Source organism: Moschus berezovskii, chromosome 17 (genome assembly GCF_049115385.1).
Source record: "Moschus berezovskii isolate FMDL1 chromosome 17, NW_MosBer_1.0, whole genome shotgun sequence".
Taxonomy (NCBI): domain Eukaryota; kingdom Metazoa; phylum Chordata; class Mammalia; order Artiodactyla; family Moschidae; genus Moschus; species Moschus berezovskii.
The window spans coordinates 25256354-25276107 of NC_142476.1; the positions used below are offsets into that span (position 1 = coordinate 25256354).

The 19754-nt window shown below is 38.8% G+C and overlaps 1 protein-coding gene across 5 annotated transcripts in view; it reads right to left on the reverse strand.

Moving 5' to 3' along the window:
- HMCN1 (hemicentin 1) overlaps positions 1-19754 on the reverse strand; it is a 540326-nt gene that overhangs the window by 392525 nt on the left and 128047 nt on the right. The window lies entirely within an intron of this gene.

Below are 19754 nucleotides of genomic sequence, written 5' to 3' on the forward strand. Positions count from 1 at the left end.
TTATCTCATATACCCCAAATTTCTGCTCTGATGTGACCAATCACAGAAAACCTCCATGACCACTTTATGGTAAAGTACAGCCCCTTTGTAACTCTTTTCACTCTGCTTCATTTTTACTACTAACACATAATCTCTGTGTTTTATTTGCTATTGTATTAGGCTCGAAATAGGCTTCCCAGGTGGTGCTGGCAGTAAAGAATCCACCTGTTAATACTGGAGATGCAAGAGATGCAGGTTCAAACTCAGGGTTTGAACCCTCCTTCCATGAGGAGGGTATGGCAACCCATTCCAGTATTCTTGCCTGAAAAATTCCATAGACAGAGGAGACTGACGGGCTATTGTCCATAGGGTTGCAAATAGTTGGACTCAACTAAGCACACACTACTAGGCTCAATATATAATCCTAAACAAAAACAACCCTCGGCCTAAGAGGATTCCTGCCACATATACTTCCTTCAAGCACATATGAATTTAAAGATAGGACTCTGAGTCTACTGTGTTTCCAGTGTTATACATTATATTTTAAATTTTGGACTATATCCTACTTAAGTTGTCATCAATGTTTTTTTCAAAATCACAGATTTTAATGATTGTGAAATATTCTGTCTACATTCCATAATTTAGTCAGGCATTTCTCTACTGTTGAACATTAATGTTCTTTCAAATCTTCCTCTATTTTAAAGATATAAATACATTAGAATTGATTCAAATGTATTCTTTTTAATTGCTGAGTAATACTCCATTGTGTAAATGTACCAAAGCTTTCTTATCCATTCATCTGCAGATGGACATTGAGGTTGCTTCCAAGTCCTTGCTATTATAAACAGTGCTGCGATGAACACTGGAGTACATGTGTCTCTTTCAATTCTGGTTTCCTCGGTGTGTATACCCAGGAGTGTGATTGCTGGGTCATATATCCTGGGTGTTCATTGGAAGGACTGATGCTAAAGCTGAAACTCCAATACTTTGGCCACCTCATGCGACGAGTTGACTCACTGGAAAAGAGTCTGATGCTGGGAGGGATTGGGGGCAGGAGGAGAAGGGGACGACCGAGATGAGATGGCTGGATGGCATCACCGACTCTGTGGACATGAGTTTGAGCGAACTCCGGGAGTTGGTGATGGACAGGGAGGCCTGGCGTGCTGTGATTCACGGGGTCTCAGAGAGTCGGACACGACTGAGCGACTGAACTGACTGACTGACTGATGGCAGTTCTATTTCCAGATTTTTAAGGAATCTCCCCACTGTTCTCCATAGTGGTTGTAATAGTTTGCATTCCCACCAACAGTGTAAAAAGGTTCCCTTTTCTCCACACCCTCTCCAGCATTTATTGCCTGTAGACGTTTGGATAGCAGCCATTCTGATGAGGTGGATGACCTCTAATGAGGTGGATGAAACTGGATGACCTCTAATGAGGTGGATGAAACTGGAGCCTATTATACAGAGTGAAGTAAGCCAGAAAGAAAAACACCAATACAGTAATTAACGCATATATATGGAATTTAGAAAGATGATAACGATAACCCTGTATACGAGACAGCAAAAGAGACAGATGTATAGAACAGTCTTATGGACGCTGTGGGAGAGGACGAGGGTGGGATGATTTGGGAGAATGGCATTGAAACATATATATTATCATATGTGAAACTAATCGCCAGTCCAAGTTCGATGCATGATACAAGATGCTCGGGGCTGGTGTACTGGGATGAACCAGAGGGATGGGATGGGGAGGGAGGTGGGTGGGGGTTCAAGATGGGGAACATACGTACACCCACGGCAGATTCATGTCAATGTATGGCAAAACCGATACAGTAATGTAAAGTAATTAGCCTCCAACTAAAATAAATAAATTTTAAAAAAGTAAAGATATAAATAGAAATCTATCACAGTATGATTATATCTATAATATATATTATATATTATAGTAGTTTTATATATTTTTTCCCTCATGTCTCCTTCAGTTCAGTTCAGTCGCTCAGTCATGTCCGACTCTCCGCGACCCCATGAAACACAGCACGTCAGGCCTCCCTGTCCATCACCAACACCCAGAGTTCACTCAAACTCATGTCCATAGAGTCGGTAATGCCATCCAGCATCTCATTCTCTGTCGTCCCCTTCTCCTCCCGCCCCCAACCTTTCCCAGCATCAGAGTCTTTTCCAGTGAGTCAATCGTCACATGAGGTGGCCAACGTATTGCAGTTTCAGCTTTAGCATCAGTCCCTCCAATGAACACCCAGGATCGATCTCCTCTATAATGGACTGGTTGGATCTCCTTGCAGTCCAAGGGACTCTCAAGAGTCTTCTCCAGCACCACAGTTCAAAAGCATCAATTCTTCGGCGATCAGCTTTCTTCACAGTCCAACTCTCACATCCATACATGACCACGGGAAAAACCATAGCCTTGACTAGACGGACCTTGGTTGGCAAAGTAATGTCTCTGCTTTTTAATATACTATCTAGGTTGGTCATAACTTTCCTTCCAAGGAGTAAGCATCTTTTAATTTCATGGCTGCAATCAGCATCTGCAGTGATTTTGGAGCCCAAAAAAATAAAGTCTGACACTGTCTCCACTGTTTTTCCATCTATTTCCCATGAAGTGATGGGACCAGATGCCATGATCTTTGTTTTCTGAATGTTGAGCTTCAAGCCAACCTTTTCACTCTCCTCTTTCACTTTCATCAAGAGGCTTTTGAGTTCCTCTTCACTTTCTGCCATAAGGGTGGTGTCATCTGCATATCTGACGTGATTGATATTTCTCCCAGCAATCTTGATTCCAGCTTGTGCTTCTTCCAGCCCAGCGTTCCTCATGATGTACTCTGAATAGAAGTTAAATAAGCAGGGTGACAATATACAACCTTGACGTACTCCTTTTCCTATTTGGAACCAGTCTGTTGTTCCATATCCAGTTCTAACTGTTGCTTCCTGACCTGCATACAGGTTTCTCAAGAGGCAGGTCAGGTGGTCTGGTATTCCCATCTCTTTCAGAATTTTCTACAGTTTATTGTGATCCATACAGTCAAAGGCTTTGGCATAGTCAATGAAGCAGAAATAGATGTTTTTCTGGAACTCTCTTGCTTTCTCCATGATCCAGAGGATGTTGGCAATTTGATCTCTGGTGCCTCTGCCTTTTCTAAAACCTGCTTGAACATCTGGGAGTTCATGGTTCACATATTGCTGAAGCCTGGCTTGGAGAATCTGGAGCATGACTTTACTAGCGTGTGAGATGAGTGCAATTGTGCGGTAGTTTGAGCATTCGTTCGCATTGCCTTTCTTTGGGATTGGAATGAAGACTGACCTTTTCCAGTCCTGTGGCCACTGCTGAGTTTTCCAAATCTGCTGGCATATTGAGTGCAGCACTTTCACAGCATCATCTTTCAAGACTTGAAATAGCTCAACTGGAATTCCATCACCTCCACTAGCTTTGTTCATAGTGATGCTTTCTAAGGCCCACTTGACTTCACATTCCAAGATGTCTGGCTCTAGGTCAGTGATCACATTATCGTGACTATCTTGGTTGTGAAGATCTTTTTGTACAGTTTTTCTGTGTATTCTTGCCACCTCTTCTTAATATCTTCTGCTTCTGTTAGGTCCATACCATTTCTGTCCTTTATCGAGCCCATCTTTGCATGAAATGTTCCCTTGGAAGCACTAATTTTCTTGAAGAGATCTCATGTTTTTCCTATTCTGTTGTTTTCCTCTCTTTCTTTGCATTGATCGCAGAGGAAGGCTTTCTTATCTCTCCTTGCTATTCTTTGGAATTCTGCATTCAGAGACTTGTATCTTTCCTTTTCTCCTCTGCTTTTCGCTTCTCTTCTTTTCACAGCTATTTGTAAGGCCTCCTCAGACAGCCATTTTGCTTTTTTGCATTTCTTTTCCATGGGGATGGTCTTGGTCCCTGTCTCCTGTACAATGTCACGATCCTCCGACCAGAGTTCATCAGGCACTCTATCAGATCGAATCCCTTAAATCTATTTCTCACTTCCACTGTATAATCATAAGGGAATTGATTTAGGTCATATCTGAATGGTCTAGTGGTTTTCCCTACTTTCTTCAATTTAAGTCTGGATTTGGCAATAAGGAGTTCATGATCTGAGCCACAGTCAGCTCCTGGTCTTGTTTTTGCTAACTGTATACAGCTTCTCCATCTTTGGCTGCAAAGAATATAATCAATCTGATTTCGGTGTTGACCATCTGGTGATGTCCATGTGTAGAGTCTTCTCTTGTGTTGTTGGAAGAGGGTGTTTGCTATGACCAGTGCGTTCTCTTGACAAAACTCTATTAGCTTTTGCCCTGCTTCATTCCGTGCTCCAAGGCCAAATTTGCCTGTTACTCCAGGTGTTTCTTGACTTCCTACTTTTGCATTCCAGTCTCCTATAATGAAAAGGACATATTTTTTGGGTGTTAGTTCTAAAAGGTCTTGTAGGTCTTCATAGAACCGTTCAACTTGGGCTTCTTCAGCGTTACTGGTTGGGGCATAGGCCTGGATTACTATAATATTCAACGGTTTGCCTTGGAAACGAACAGAAATCATTCTGTCGTTTTTAAGATTGCATCCAAGTACTGCATTTTGGACTCTTTTGTTGACCATGATGGCTACTCCATTTCTTCTAAGGGATTCCTGCCCACAGTAGTAAATATAATGGTCATCTGAGTTAAATTCACCCATTCCAGTCCATTTTAGTTCACTGATTCCTAGAATGTCTATGTTCACTCTTGCCATTTCCTGTTTGACCACTTTCAATTTGCCTTGATTCACGGACCTATAACTATAGGGCCAAGGAAATGAACTTTTAACCAGTATGTTTTGAGCAATGAGTAAGTGCTTAAACACCCTGCTAGGATTCAGGCACACAAAGATGAAGAAGCCAAAGGGTCTTGTACTTAAGCAGCTCATGCCTACAAAAGGCAATCACCTAAACAGCAGGGCAGCCTGGGAACATTTTGGGGTGGGAGGGCTTGTGATTCCACAGTCCACCAGAAGCCAATAGGAGTGAGTTCTTTCTCAAAATGAAAAGAATTAGTTGATAAGGTTTGGAACTCTGGAAATTCTATTTGATTCTCCTACTGTGGCTTTCCCTAGATTTCAAACAGTCTCTAATTTTGATACAGATACACTGAGCACCAGAGGTCTCAAGAGGGTTATACAAAACCAAGCATTAGAATTGTTTACCCTTTAGTCTGGACCACCTGAAGAATCTTTTCTTGCACTGGACCCCACTCAATGCTTTTAGCTTTTAAACACCATCGATGGAATGAGTTGGAACCAAGCACCAACTGTTACAAATTACTTCTGAAACTGAGACACACTTTAAAATGTCACACATCAAAAATCACGTCATTAAATAGTAGGGGGATGGACGCTGTAGTGACTTTCGAGAAGATAACAGCTATTGACTCCCAGACATTTTATTGAGTTAGCAGGTCCTTCTATTTTTCTATCCTGTTACTGATAATGCATTTTCACAGCATCTAGTTTAACAAGTGATACTGTTCTCAAAAACTTATATACGTGTATCCTCAGACTGTACCTATCTCCCAAATTTCAATTTTCTATTTACAATTGTTTTTAAGATATCTACTTCTAGATGTTTTACAGGTATCTACAATTCAGTGCATCTACTATGAAGCTCATTATATTTTCCTCAACCATATCGTCCCTATTTTGGGTACTGCCTGCCTAGAGGTTTAGCTAAAATCCTGAGTCACCTCTGACCCTTCCCCCGCCTTCCTTCACCTAATCAGTGGCCAAACCATTTTCCTTCTACATCCATTATGAATTTGTCCCCTCCCTTCCCCTTTACTTCCTACAATTCACTCTTCTTATCATTAATTGTATTACAAGTATAGCCTCCTATCTAATCTTCTCTTCTGACCACCAAACTTTATATTTCCTGAAGTAAAGAGCTGCCTAGATCACATTCCTACTAAAATCTTTCATTAACTACCGTGTTGAATCAAATTTTCTCTCTAGCTTTCTATCTCCTAATGTTCCCTCTTCAAAAACTGCTTCCTTGGAAACTAGACTTATCATAATAATCATCATGAAATGTAGAGAAATATTAAATCACTATATTTTGTAACAGGAATTGTGTCGTAGGTCAATTACATTTCAGAAACAAACGAACTCATAGAAAAAGAAATCAGATTGTGGTTACTAGAGGCAAGGGGAGGGGAACATAATGAAGGTAGTCAAAAGGTACCACCTTGCAGTTATAACTAAAATAAGTACTAGGAATGTAAGGTACAACATGGTAAATATAATCAACAGTGCTGTATGTTATATATGAAGGTTGTTGAGAATAAACTTAGCTCTCATCACCGGGGAAAACATTTTTTTATTTCTCTGATTTTACATCTCTTTGTGACCCTTGCACAAAGAAATATAAAACTAGAGATATCTCTCTGGTTTTGTATCTTTTTGCAACCCCATGGGGGGCAGCCTGCCAGGCTCTTCTGTCCATAGAATTCTCCAGGAGAGAATATTGGATTGAATTGCCATTCCCTTCTCCAGGAATTGAACCCAGGTCTCCTGCATTGCAGGCAGATTCTTTACCACTGAGTCACCAGGGAAGCCCCTATACAGTGCTGTACATCATAATAATTATACCTCAATAAAAGTGCAGGAAAAAAATTGCTTCTTTTAATCTATTTTCTATTCTTTAATCATGCCCCTTGCTTCACACCTTAATTCCTTTACTTATTTTCACTTAAATACTCTTTTTACTGTTCCATCTCAACCATCAAATATTCCTCACCGATGTATGCATGTCTAAATCTCCCATTTTCTATAAGCTCTTTGATGGTAGTAACGGTGTGCTAAATCCTGAGTCCTCAGATCATAGCATTTGCTGACATACAGTAATTGCTGAGTAAATATTTGTCAGATTGAACTATTTTCCTTCCAAGTTTGAGATAACATGCCTTCCTCTCTTGAAAATGTTCTCCTTTCTCCCATTCAGATGTACTTCCTCACTCACTCTTCAGATGGACTCTAATTTGCTTTCTTCTTTAATAATGTAACACACTTTCCATGGCATAACAGTTATGGGGAGGGGGGCAGGGATTATTGCATATAGCAAATGCCCCTGAGTGAGCATTTGTGTACTAGCAAAGTGGGAAATAGCTACTGGGCACACTGGTAACTTTAGTGTGTTGGCTAGGAATAATTTATACTTGCAGCCAACTTTGCATATCGGTAATGAATATCCTGGACTGCTCAAAAATTTATTAGATTCCTATTGTATTTTCAGGCTTCCCTGACAGTTCAGTTGGTAAAGAATCTGCCTGCAATGCAGGAGACCCCAGTTCAACTCCTGGGTCGGGAAGATCCACTGGAAAAGGGATAGGCTACCTACTCCAGTATTCTTGGGTGTCCCCTATGGCTCAACTGGTAAAAAATCCATCTGCAATGCAGGAGACCTAGGTTCGATCCCTGGGTTGGGAAGACCCCTGGAGAAGGGAACGGCTACCCACTCCAGTATACCCACTCCAGTATTCTGGCCTGGAGAATTCCATGGACTGTATAGTCCATGGTGTCACAGAGTCAGACATGACTCAACAACTTTCACTTTCATTGTATTTTCACAATTCTCAGTTGTACTCGATACTGGGCACCTGAGTGTAAATCACTATATAAATTGTCCATTTCACAGCATCTGTTAAGTGGCCAAGTACACAATAATGTTGTGTGGCAAATAACTCTAGTAGAGATTAATTTTTTTTTTTTTTTTTTGCTGTCATCTAGTATCAAGGGCCTAGGAGAAGTCATCTGTCGGTGGGCCAAAAATCAGAATTGCTAAGTCACCTGCAGAGACACATACTAGGAATGGCAAGAATGATGAAAATGCTGTCCAGTTCCTGAGTGAAGAACAGTCTCTGAGCCACCTGACTTGCATCCAAATTTATCCTAAGAGGACCTCAGGATGTTCATCCCTCAGCATCATCCAGGAGTAGACTCTAGAGACCACTAGAATCCTTGGAAGTTTGCCTATCTCACTGTACAGGCAGGTTCCTGAAAAGAAAAATAAGTTTCTTTTTTCCAAAAGAAGTTAAAATGTAATGTTACTGCTTTAGAAAACCCTCTAATATTTGAGTCTAATTTTCTAATCATTTTAAATCATAAATAACCACTAAAATCAGCTATAAAAGGAAGACTTTGGTTTAGTGCTGTCTATTATCATAACTTCCCTGGTGACTCAGAGAGTAAAACGTTTGCCTACATTGCAGGAGACCCGGTTTCAATCCCTGGGTCAGGAAGATCTCCTGGAAAAGGGAATGGCAACCCACTCCAGTATTCTTGCCTGGAAAATCCCATGGATGGAGGAACCTGGTAGGCTACAGTCCATGGGGTCACAAAGAGTCGGACACAACTGAGCAACTTCACTTTCTTTTCATCATCATAACCACTAACCTGCTGCATGTGACTGAGCACTGAAAATATGGTTAGTGAAACTGAGGAACTGAATGTTTTGTTTTAATTAATTGAAATTTAAATACTGAAGAAGCACTAATTCTTTATCCTGATGACATGGTAAAATGATAACATTTTAAATATAATGGATTACATAGATTATTAAAATTATTTTCAACTGTTTTTTTTTTAAATTACCTATGTGGCTCAAATTCTGTTTTTGTTGGACAGCACTGCTTCAGAGTAATATGCTGCATGGGCCGCATTAGTTACATAGGCTGCATTCTAGACCAGTATTTGTACGGTTGTTGCTTTGATAGAAAAGTCTTCCATGAACTTCACCTTTATGAAAAAGTTATCAGAAACAAAATTCAAGCTGCTTTAATTTACTAAGGGTTAGGAATCAAGCTAAAACTTACTCCAGAAATCTGTAAATCATGTGCTTCATTTAAAATATGTGTTATATATACACAAAGTTTATAAATAAAATTTGTATATATTTATATAACTGTATAAACTATCTCAGAAACTTAACTCACAGGACTGCTAATAGTGTTTCCCAAATCCTTAACTGATCTTCTGATCATTAAATTTAGCTAAAAGGCAGATTTGCCAGAACAGGACTAAACAGAACCATTGTCAAAAGGTCCATGCTTATAAATAGGCCGCACAAACTCATATACTTTAGGCTAATTTGTGTCAAACTCACATATAGATTATAAAATTAGGGCAATGGGATTGTGAGTGAACTATAAAAACAAACTGTTTTAAGTTTCTAATTCCAAACTTAAAAGGTAGTCCTTTAAAAGTCTTAACGTTTTCTGTTTTTGCCTGCATAACAAGTGAAAAACCAAAATGATGTTCTATAAAACATTTACAATGGAGAAATTTAGAACTGATGAACCTAAACCTATGAAAAGTCTCATTAATTTAACTGATACTTCTGTTGGTGATAAGACACTCTAGTTGTATTAACTCAGTGGATATCAACTCTGCACCGAGCACTGAGACAGCAGTGTCTCATACACTATGCCATTTACTCTCTACATCAATATATGAAGTAGAGATCATTTCTAGCACATTTATTGACAGAGCACTAAATCTTAAAAGCCCCTTTCCCAGGATCACACAACCAGTAACTAAAAGAGCAGGGATGTGAACTCAATTTTGCCTGGCCTGAGAGTCTACACAGACTCCAGTGAGGCATTTAATTTCCTTCATCAACTTTCATGACTGCAAGTATCTTATCAGAGCAACTGTAAAAGCAGCATAAGAAAGATTCTTGTTCTCCTGATGCCCACATAATATTGCTCTTTCTTCTATTACAACATTCGCTGACTTGTATTTATAACCTATCTGCTTCCTCCCACTAGGTCATTGTTTCATGGGGAACTCAGTACTCCACTGTTGCTTGATGAATGAGTGGATAAACAAATGAGTAGTGGGTAAATGGGTGAATGAGACTGTACAAAGCAATCTTGACACAACCTACACATACTTACTTGCTATATTCAGTATGAGCTTACCCAAGCCTGGACCATCTCAGTTCAATTAATAATATTCCAGAGCTAAGTCTCCTAAGAATGCAAGTGCCAAAAGCTGCTCTTTAACTAAGCAATACATATATGAATATGTATTGCAGTATGTAAAACTAACTCCACTAAATCTGCCTTCCCCCCATTTTCTCTCTCTCCCCAACTCCCTGCCATCCTCCACCCCTTCTCAACACCATAAGGTCAAATTTTATATTTATATATAAAAACAAACACAGCAATGTATATGTATCACATATAAACCTGCACACATACATGAAAATGAAAGTTGTGATGATATAAAGTTGCATAATGTGTTGAATTGCATAATTCCCTAAATATATGTAAGAAGGGCCTGACTCTGTTAACGGTGTGTTTTTATTTAAACTCTGAAACATAACTAATTTATATTAGTAGGTTCATTCATTTTGTCTTTATAATTCTACTGATTGCTACAACTGATCAAGTTGCCAAACAGACAAAGACAGAAAAATCAGAAGCATGTGACCTTTCACAGGAAACTGCTCTTGAGATTAAAAAGAAAACTGTAACTTCAGAAATACAGTGATAATTATGTTCAGAAAATAAATTATTGTCACAAAAGATTAAATAAAAATGAATAGAAATCCTATCAGTCAAGGGAGTAATAAAACAGATTACCATGTAGTCTTTTCTAAATACAAAACAGTGTGGAAGTAGTACTAGAATAAACTGAACCTTTAAACCCTGACAGGAGTTAAAGAAAAACCAAGTCTCTGCCCAAAACCTAGTGGGAAAATGCTCATCAAACAAAGGATCAGAGAAGGAAGAAGACTAATCTCAAAGCGGGCCTTTGCCCATGCCTTATTATTTCTCTTCCAGACCATTTCAATTCTATTCTCGTCATCTATTTTCAATGGATTAGTGTTTGTACCAATTGTTTTCCAGTTATGCCTAACTCTAAGCATCCAGAAAAATGAAACATTTTTGGTAAGCTCATTTCTGAGTCCAAAAGACTGCCCATTGGCATTACAATATTTAACCTTATTCTAACATGGCTACCATTTACTAAGCCTAGTTTCAGAGTGCAATTTTATTCCTTTCACATGGAACACCCATTGTTTTGAATGTCTTATTTGCACAATTTTCCCTTTATTATAAAATTTTGGAATGAAACTCTGTTATAAACTGTACAAAAGTTTACAACCCTCAGTTCACTTTCTAAAAATACAGTTGTGTGATTCTATAACCAAGAAAACAGAATGTACATGTGGAAACCATTAAATTACATTGAATTTAATTTAAAGTTGCTTCCAAGCAAGTATGAAATAAATCAGAATGACTGTAGAATCCTAATGCATCAGTGACATTTGGTCTTCATCACTTGTAGAAAATATGGCAGGGATGTACTAAGAGACAGAATATTTCAGAGTCCAGACTTCAAATCCCCATAATCAAAAAAAGAAGATGCCACATTCCAGGCAGTCCACCATGCTGCCTTTACTAGGCTGAAGAAGGTGGAATCCAAAACAAGGCATCAAAGAACTGCTGATCTCAGTTCCAGGAACGCTGAAGCTTAACAATGACAACTATTTCCAGGCTTTCAAGTTATCATTCATCAGTAGTAAGGGTCTAACTCTTCTGAAACTGATCTTTCCATTTATTGGAACTTATTTCATGTTGAGCCTTAAGAGGATATTCAGTTCACTTGCATTTAAACAATATTAATGCACATATATGGAATTTAAAAAATGGTACTGACAAACCTATTTGCAGGGCAGGAATAGAGACACAGACATAGAGAACGGACTCGTGGACACAGAGGTGGAAGGAGAGGGTAGGATGAGTTGAGAAAGTAGCACTGAAATATTTACATCACCATGTGTAAAACAGATAACTAGTACAAAGTTGCCCATAACACAGGGAGCCCAGCCTGGTGCTCTGTGATGACCTAGAGGGATAGGATAGGGGAGTGGGGTGGGACAGGCTCAAGAAGGAGGAAATATATGTATCCTAATGGCTGATTTGTGTTATGGTACAGCAGAAATCAATCCAACATTGGGAAGTACTTATCTCCTTCAATTAAAAATAAATTTTAAAAAATTTTAAAAAGAATGTATATACCAGGCACTCAACATCTTGATTAATAAATCAGAAAACACTGTGCCTTCATACTTTAAAATATTTCAAAAACTTCATAATTTACATGAATTATAACAGACCATGGTCCTTTCACGTCTTCCCAGGTGGCACTAGTGGTAAAAAACCCACCTGCCAACGCAGGAGACATAAAAGGCTTGAGTTCAATCCCTGGATCAGGAAGATCCCCTGGAGAAGAACATGGCAATCCACTCCAGTATTCTTGCCTGGAGAATCCCAGACAGAGGAGCCTGGTGTGCTATAATCCATGGGGTTGCAAAGAGTCAGACATGACTGAAGTGACTCAGCCGTGACACACATGGTCCTTTCAAGACGGAAACAGCATGGAAGTAACCAAGCACAACAAAAATACGACCATAGAGCTTCTCGTGATCAGAAGACATACAGACGTGTTCAGGGTTAACTCTAGGCAAAAATGGAAAACTACAAAAATGATACCTTGGAATTCTCAGAATACACTTCTATAATTCTCCTCTTCCCTGATACTTAAGAGAATTCCCTCCTTTTTCAAGCATTCTGTACCTTTCTATTGGGACCTTTTTCTTTTCCCATCAGATTAAGACACTTCCCTGGTTCCTGGTTAGAACAGGACTTCCCAGGCGGCTTCAGTGGTAAAGAAACTGCCTGTCATTGCAGGAGATACAGGTTCCATCCCTGGGTCAGGAAGATCCCCTGGAGAAGGGAAAAGCTACACTTTCCAGTATTTTTGCCTGGAAAATCCCAAGCACTGAGGAGCCTGGCAGACTACAGTCCATGAGGAGACAGAGTCAGACAAGACTGAGTGACTAAGCATCTCCACACTCGTTGGAATGGATTCCTGGTCTCCTATCAGATGGCTGTCCTGTTTGCTCAGTGAGAAGGAGAAGGGGAAGGACAAGGGCACCGTCAAAGAGGAGAAGGGGAAGGACAAGGGCACCGTCAAAGAGGTCACTGTAGTTAATCATCTTTGCTTATCTAAGGACTAGGCTTTCACTTTGCTTGCACTTCCAGGAAGACTTTCTTTTCTCCCTGTCTTCTCTCTGCTATGACGCTTCTCTACCTTCCCTGGTGGCTCAGACAGTAAGAGCATCTAAGAGCGTCTGTCTTCAATGTGGGAGACCCGGGGTCAATCCCTGGGTTGGGAAGATCCCCTGGAGAAGGAAATGGCAACCCACTCCAGTACTCTTGCCTTGAAAATCCCATGGATGGACGAGCCATGGAAGGATGCTACAGTCCATGGGGTCACAAAGGGTTGGACACGACTGAGTCACTTCACTTTCACTTCTCTCTACCATTTCTCTGAATTCCGCAGGCTCTCCTTGCCCACTAACATCTTTCTCTTCCTTTCTGCTCCAACACTCACATATGGATTTTATGTTTCCAGCATAACTGACATTACCTTTGTTTCTGAGAAACTGAGGAAGTTGTACTGTTGTGATTCTTTTTACTTAAGGTGATAAAAATATATTTATACTGTGTATATTAGGTCTTGACAAAAAATTATCAGTAGAATATATTTTTATTAATAAAATCATTATAATGTATGAATATTGCATTTATATGGAAATTGAGATAGACAAGTCGTTATTCTTAGAACTAGTAAGTAGTCACTAAGCAAGACTGGTGAACTAAGATCTAGATCATCTCAAAGGAAGAGACTAATATAGACAGCAGCTACCCGGGGAGTTTTTTTTTTTTTTTTAAATCAACATGAATATAGAAGAATGGAGACTTAAAGTTTATATATGGAAACCTGAGGGACTTAGGTGGTGTCTGGGCCAGTAACTGACAGTGGGATAGGCCTGCACAAGGAAGTCCATATCAGCCTCGAACACCAACAGAGGGTCCCAGACACTGCACACAGGAGCCCCAGGTATTGTTCGGTGAGAAAGGCCAGTGCTATCAAATCTCTAACTGATGTTAGAGATGCCTGGGGTACTGATAAGTTTCTGGAAGGGCTCTAAACAGCTGACGGATTAACTGAGCAAATAATACTCAAAGTCAATACCAAAACCAAGATTCCACAATTCTTGAGACTTTTTCAAGACCTAAGAAGAAAAAAGATGGCTTCTTGAGAACTGCTTCTGATCAAGTTGGATTGAGAAGATTAATTCTTTATTTTGATTAAAATTAATTTTTATTTTAAAAATCTTTAATTTTCCATTTTATTGAAAATGAGGTTTATAGATTTTTCTCTAGGAGTCTAGACTTTAGATAAAAAAAATTCTCCCAAGAAAAACATTTTTTCCTCCATCCTTACCATCACCTCAAAACAGACAAAATCAGGTATAGTACTTATTGTGGGGAATAGAACAACCCTTTGGTTGGCTTAATAGCATGAATGGAATAAATCCAGGCAACACAGATCAGTAGACTCTTCTTTAAAATGTTATTTTTTCACATGTATTTATAATATTTTACTCCACAATGAGTCAGGCATTTACACTTAAGAATGTACCGCTACATGCACACGCCCAAAAGAACATCAGGAAATGCCCCATTGCAATCCACCCCCAACCCATGTTAAGTATCTGTGTATTCTGCTTTGAAAAAGCAATCCAACAGTCAGAACACCCTTCTATACTCTCTGTCCTTTGAAGTTCATGCAAAAGATCATTAAGAAATCAGCCAGCTATTTGCTTCTGGACAGGGTACTAGGATGGAAGGCTAGAAAGGGCCAATTATTCTCACTCAGTGCCCATCTTTAAGTCCCCATCCTGCTTCCTAGAGATATAGGATTGTTTGTCCCTCAGAAAATTTAGTCCTCTAACAGAAAACTCCAGCAGCAAACTAAAGTTTTAATACATGCTTCAATCAGGCCCAAAGAAGCCTAACTCTAACAATAATCAAAACCAGCTATTAACACAACTGCAGTATAAACATTACCTATCAATCTCTTAAAATGTACTCAGCTCTTGTGTCTCTCCAAGGTGACAGTGAGGTTCCACTTAAATAACCTTACCACATTAAGTAGCAAGAAAACATGCTGAGCAAAGGAAGTGATTTTCAGTGTACAGTTAACTGTGTCATTTGCTGCTCAGTAACTTCAGTTCAGTTCAGTTCAGTCGCTCAGTCGTGTCCGACTCTTTGCGACCCCATGAACCACAGCATGCCAGGCCTCCCTGTCCATCACCAACTCCCGGAGTTCACTCAAACTCATGTCCATCGAATCGGTGATGCCATCCAGCCATCTCATTCTCTGTCATCCCCGTCTCCTCCCACCCCCAATCCCTCCTAGCATCAGACTCTTTTCCAGTGAGTCAACTCGTCGCATGTTTAGGTGAGCCAATTACTCAAAGTGACCGATGTAGAAGAGGAATTTTAAGTAAAACTGTCTCATTGAGAATGAGGCAGTCCTGCACATACATCTGCCTTTGATTCTCTACTATCCTACTTTGAAGTAAAATACAAAAAGAAATAAAATAAATAAATGTTAATTTGATTCGCTTAATAAGGTTACTTAAACCAATATTTAAAAGGAAAAAAAGGAGCAACGTAAGAAAGGACACTGACTTGGACATTAAACACTTCCACTTTTGAGACTGCTCTTGCTACTTGCCAATCTGATGACCTGAGGAAAACATGTTATCTAATACCTCAAAGTCTGAGTCTCTGAATTTGTAAAAAGGAAGATTAATAGTTGTGTGGGTTTGAATTGAGAAGGTGACTTTAATAAAACACATGTAAAATCTTTCACAAGGCACATGTTCCCTTTAACTATTGTCCCTTTATGGTGGAATCACCTGGATAACTGTTGTCCCTTCATGGTGGAATTACTTAGATAACTGTTATCCCTTTATGGTAGAATTACTTGGATAACTGCTGTCCATTTATAGTAAAATTACTTGGTGACGATTTTTCCTAAAACACTCTTGGAGTACCAGAGACAGTAGTAGTAAGACTTGCAACAATAGCTAACATTTATCAAGCCCTTACTTTCAATCAGATGCCGTTCTACTATTCCTGTAGCTTTTACACGTATCATGAGTTGCATGTATTTGACTCCCGTCACTTTCTTCCCTAAATTAAACACGTCATTCCTCCTGTAAAAGTGAGTGTATATATATATATATATATATATATATATATAAGAAATGCATATTAAAAAAAAAATGGAAATAAAAACTGCTTTCTTCAGTTGAATCACATCCAACACCAACATAAAAATCACACCTTTTATAACTCTACATTATATCCATGCACTCAGTTATATCTGATTCTTTGTGATACCCCATGGACTGTAGTCTGCCAGGCTCCCCTGTCCATGGGATTTTGCAGGCAAGCATACTAGTTGCCATTCCCTTCTCCAGGGGATCTTTCTGACCAGGGATTGAACCCGTGTCCCCTGAGGCTCCCGCATTACACGAGGATTCTTTACCCAGTGAGCCATCAGAAAGCCCACATTATATCCATGCTAACATATGATCCTTTCCCTCTGCTGGTTGTAGTCAATTTCTTTTCACTTTCTTAAATTTTTGGTTATGTATCAGTTTTGCTTTTTAAATTCATATAGAAGACTTATATAAATTTAGAAATGAAAAGGACACTTCAACATAGTAGCATGATTTGGGATACTTGAGATTAAATAAAATGTATACTGAATTGGCATTATAAATCAGCATTATCTCATCCTCAGTTTTAACAGTCTTTGCCTATCTGGCCACGGTTTTTCATAGTCTCTGTTGGCAGTTAATTTTAACATCAACTGTTCCCACAGTACAGTAAAATATTTTTTCCCCTAACTTCAGTTTGTCTATTTACTCTTCCGTTCCAGTTAAAGAATGACAATAATTGTACCGAACCCTAATTCATAACTCTATCTTGTTACTGTGTGATAATGCAAGTCCACATGTTTTCACTTATTCTCGCTTATATTAAGGTCAACTTTAGTTTGTTTTCTCTGAAAGAAACTGAGAGGTAGGAACATTTACTACAATTCATACAGTACATTGATAATGGGTATTTAGCACAGATTAATTGTGCAAGTAGATTCAATCTGATTTTCTCTTAAGGAGAAAAATATAGAAACACAGGGGCCTCCATGGTGCTGTGCTCAGTCACTCAGTCATTTCAAACTCTTTGTGGGCCCATGGAGTTTTCCAGGTGGATCCCACCAGGCTCCTCTGCCCATGAGATTTTCCAGGCAAGAATACTAGAGTGGAGTGCTACTTTCTACTCAAGGGAATCTTACCAACTCATGGTTCAAGCTCTCATCTCTTGCATCTCCTGCACTGACAGAGGATTCTTAACCACTAACACCACCTGGAAAGTCCAAGAGTCTTCGTATTTAACACTAAAAATATTGACATAGTAAAGGTAAACCTTAGAGGGTTTTCCAAGTTATTAAAAAAAAAAAAAAGAACAAACTGAAATTTGTTTGACATCAAAAAAATTTGATAGTCAATTTTATTAAAAGACTTCTTGAAGAAAAATTAAATTTTATGTGAAGCATTTCAATTACGGGGATCAATAGTAGAAATATCTTACTTTTTTACATTTCAAATGTTTGACTAATATGCTTTTTTCTCTATAAAATATTTGAATAAAAGAGTATCATTGAAAGCATATCATTATCCAATGTGATACACCACATTAACAAATTGAAAGATAAAAACCATATGATTATCTCAATAGATGCAGAGAAAACCTCTGACAAAATTCAACATCCATTTATATAAAAACCCTCCAGAAAGCAGGCATAGAAGGAGCATGCTGCTGCTGCTGCTACTAAGTCACTTCAGTCGTGTCCGACTCTGTGCGACCCCATAGACGGCAGCCCACCAGGCTCTCCTGTCCCATACCTCGACATAATAAAAACCATATATGACAAACCCACAGCAAACATTATCCTCAATGGTAAAAAATTGAAAGCATTTCCCCTAAAGTCAGGAACAAGACAAGGGTGCCCACTCTCACCACTACTATTCAACATCATTTTGGAAGTTTTAGCCATAGCAATCAGAGAAGAAAAAGAAATAAAAGGAATCCAGGTTGGAAAAGAAGTAAAACTCTCACTGTTTGCAGATGATATGATCCTCTACATAGAAAACCCTAAAGGCACCACCAGAAAATTACCAGAGCTAATCAATGAATATAGTAAAGTTGCAGGATATAAAATTAACACACAGAAATCCCTTGCATTCCTATACACTAACAATGAGAAAACAGAAAGAGAAATTAAGGAAACAATTCCATTCACTGCTGCAACAAAAAGAATAATACTTAGGAATAAATCTACCTAAAGAAACAAAAGACCTATATATGGAAAACTATAAAACATTGATGAAAGAAATCAAAGACGACACAAATAGATGGAGAAATATACCATGTTCATGGATTGGAAGAATCAATATAGTGAAAATAAGTATACTGCCCAAAGCAATCTATAGATTCAATGAAATCCCTATCAAGCTACCAACGGTATTTTCAGAGAACTAGAACAAATAATTTCACAGTTTGTATGGAAATATGAAAAACCTCAAATAGCCAAAGCAATCTTGAGAAAGAAGAATGGAACTGGAGGAATCAACCTGCCTGACTTTGGACTATACTACAAAGCCACAGTCATCAAGACAGTATGGTACTGGGACAAAGACAGAAATATAGATCAATAGAACAAAATAGAAAGCCCAGAGATAAATCCATACACCTATGGACACCTTATCTTTGACAAAGGAGGCAAGAATATACAATGGAGAAAAGACAACCTCTTTAACAAGTGGTGCTGGGAAAACTGGTCAACCACTTATAAAAGAATGAAACTAGAACACTTTCTAACACCATACACAAAAATAAACTCAAAATGGATTAAAGATCTAAATGTAAGACCAGAAACTATAAAACTCCTAGAGGAAAACATAGGCAAAATATTCTCTGACATAAATCACAGCAGAATCCTCTATGACCCACCTTCCAGAGTAATGGAAATAAAAAAAATAAACAAATGGGACCTAATTAAACTTAAAAGCTTTTGCACAATTGAGACGGTAACAGGCAGGAAGGCCAGGGGTCTCCAAATGGAGGAAATAGGCTGCAAGTGTCAGATATTTTTATCTCTCTTAAGCGGCAGGAGGAAACAAACTAGCAATATATTTTTCCTTCTCTATACAAATTTAAAAGGAGGTTTCTCTTAAAATACTGTGTTGCCATAAGGACACCTGGTTTCACCTGAAGTTAACTATTCTCAAACCTTGAGTTAACCAATGCATTTTTCTTATGGAAATGTTTGTCTTAAGCTTTGTTAATGTACTATGTATTAACCCCAAACTCTGACTTCAAGTCGGTTTGCCTAATGCCTCAGAACCTACTTGACAAACCAGTATGTTATACTCAGACATTGTTCCCCTAATCTATGTAAATGAAACTATCTGTATGGTAATCTGCCCTTCTACAAGATTCAAGTCAATCGTTTTATGGCCTGGGATGAATCCTCTGGTGCCAAGATTATCCCAAAATACATCTTATGGATGAGGGGCCTGGTGCCATTCTGAGTTTTAAAACATTCCTTTCATTCATCAGACTGCTAGTGACTATATAACATCCAGCTGAAGACTAGCAGAGGGGTACTCTTTCTGCCCCCTTCTGATGCCTATGTCAGAAGCTTTCTCTATCTCCTTTATACTTTAATAAAACTTTATTACACAAAAGTTCTGAGCAATCAAGCCTCGTTACTGACCCCAGATTGAATTCTTCTC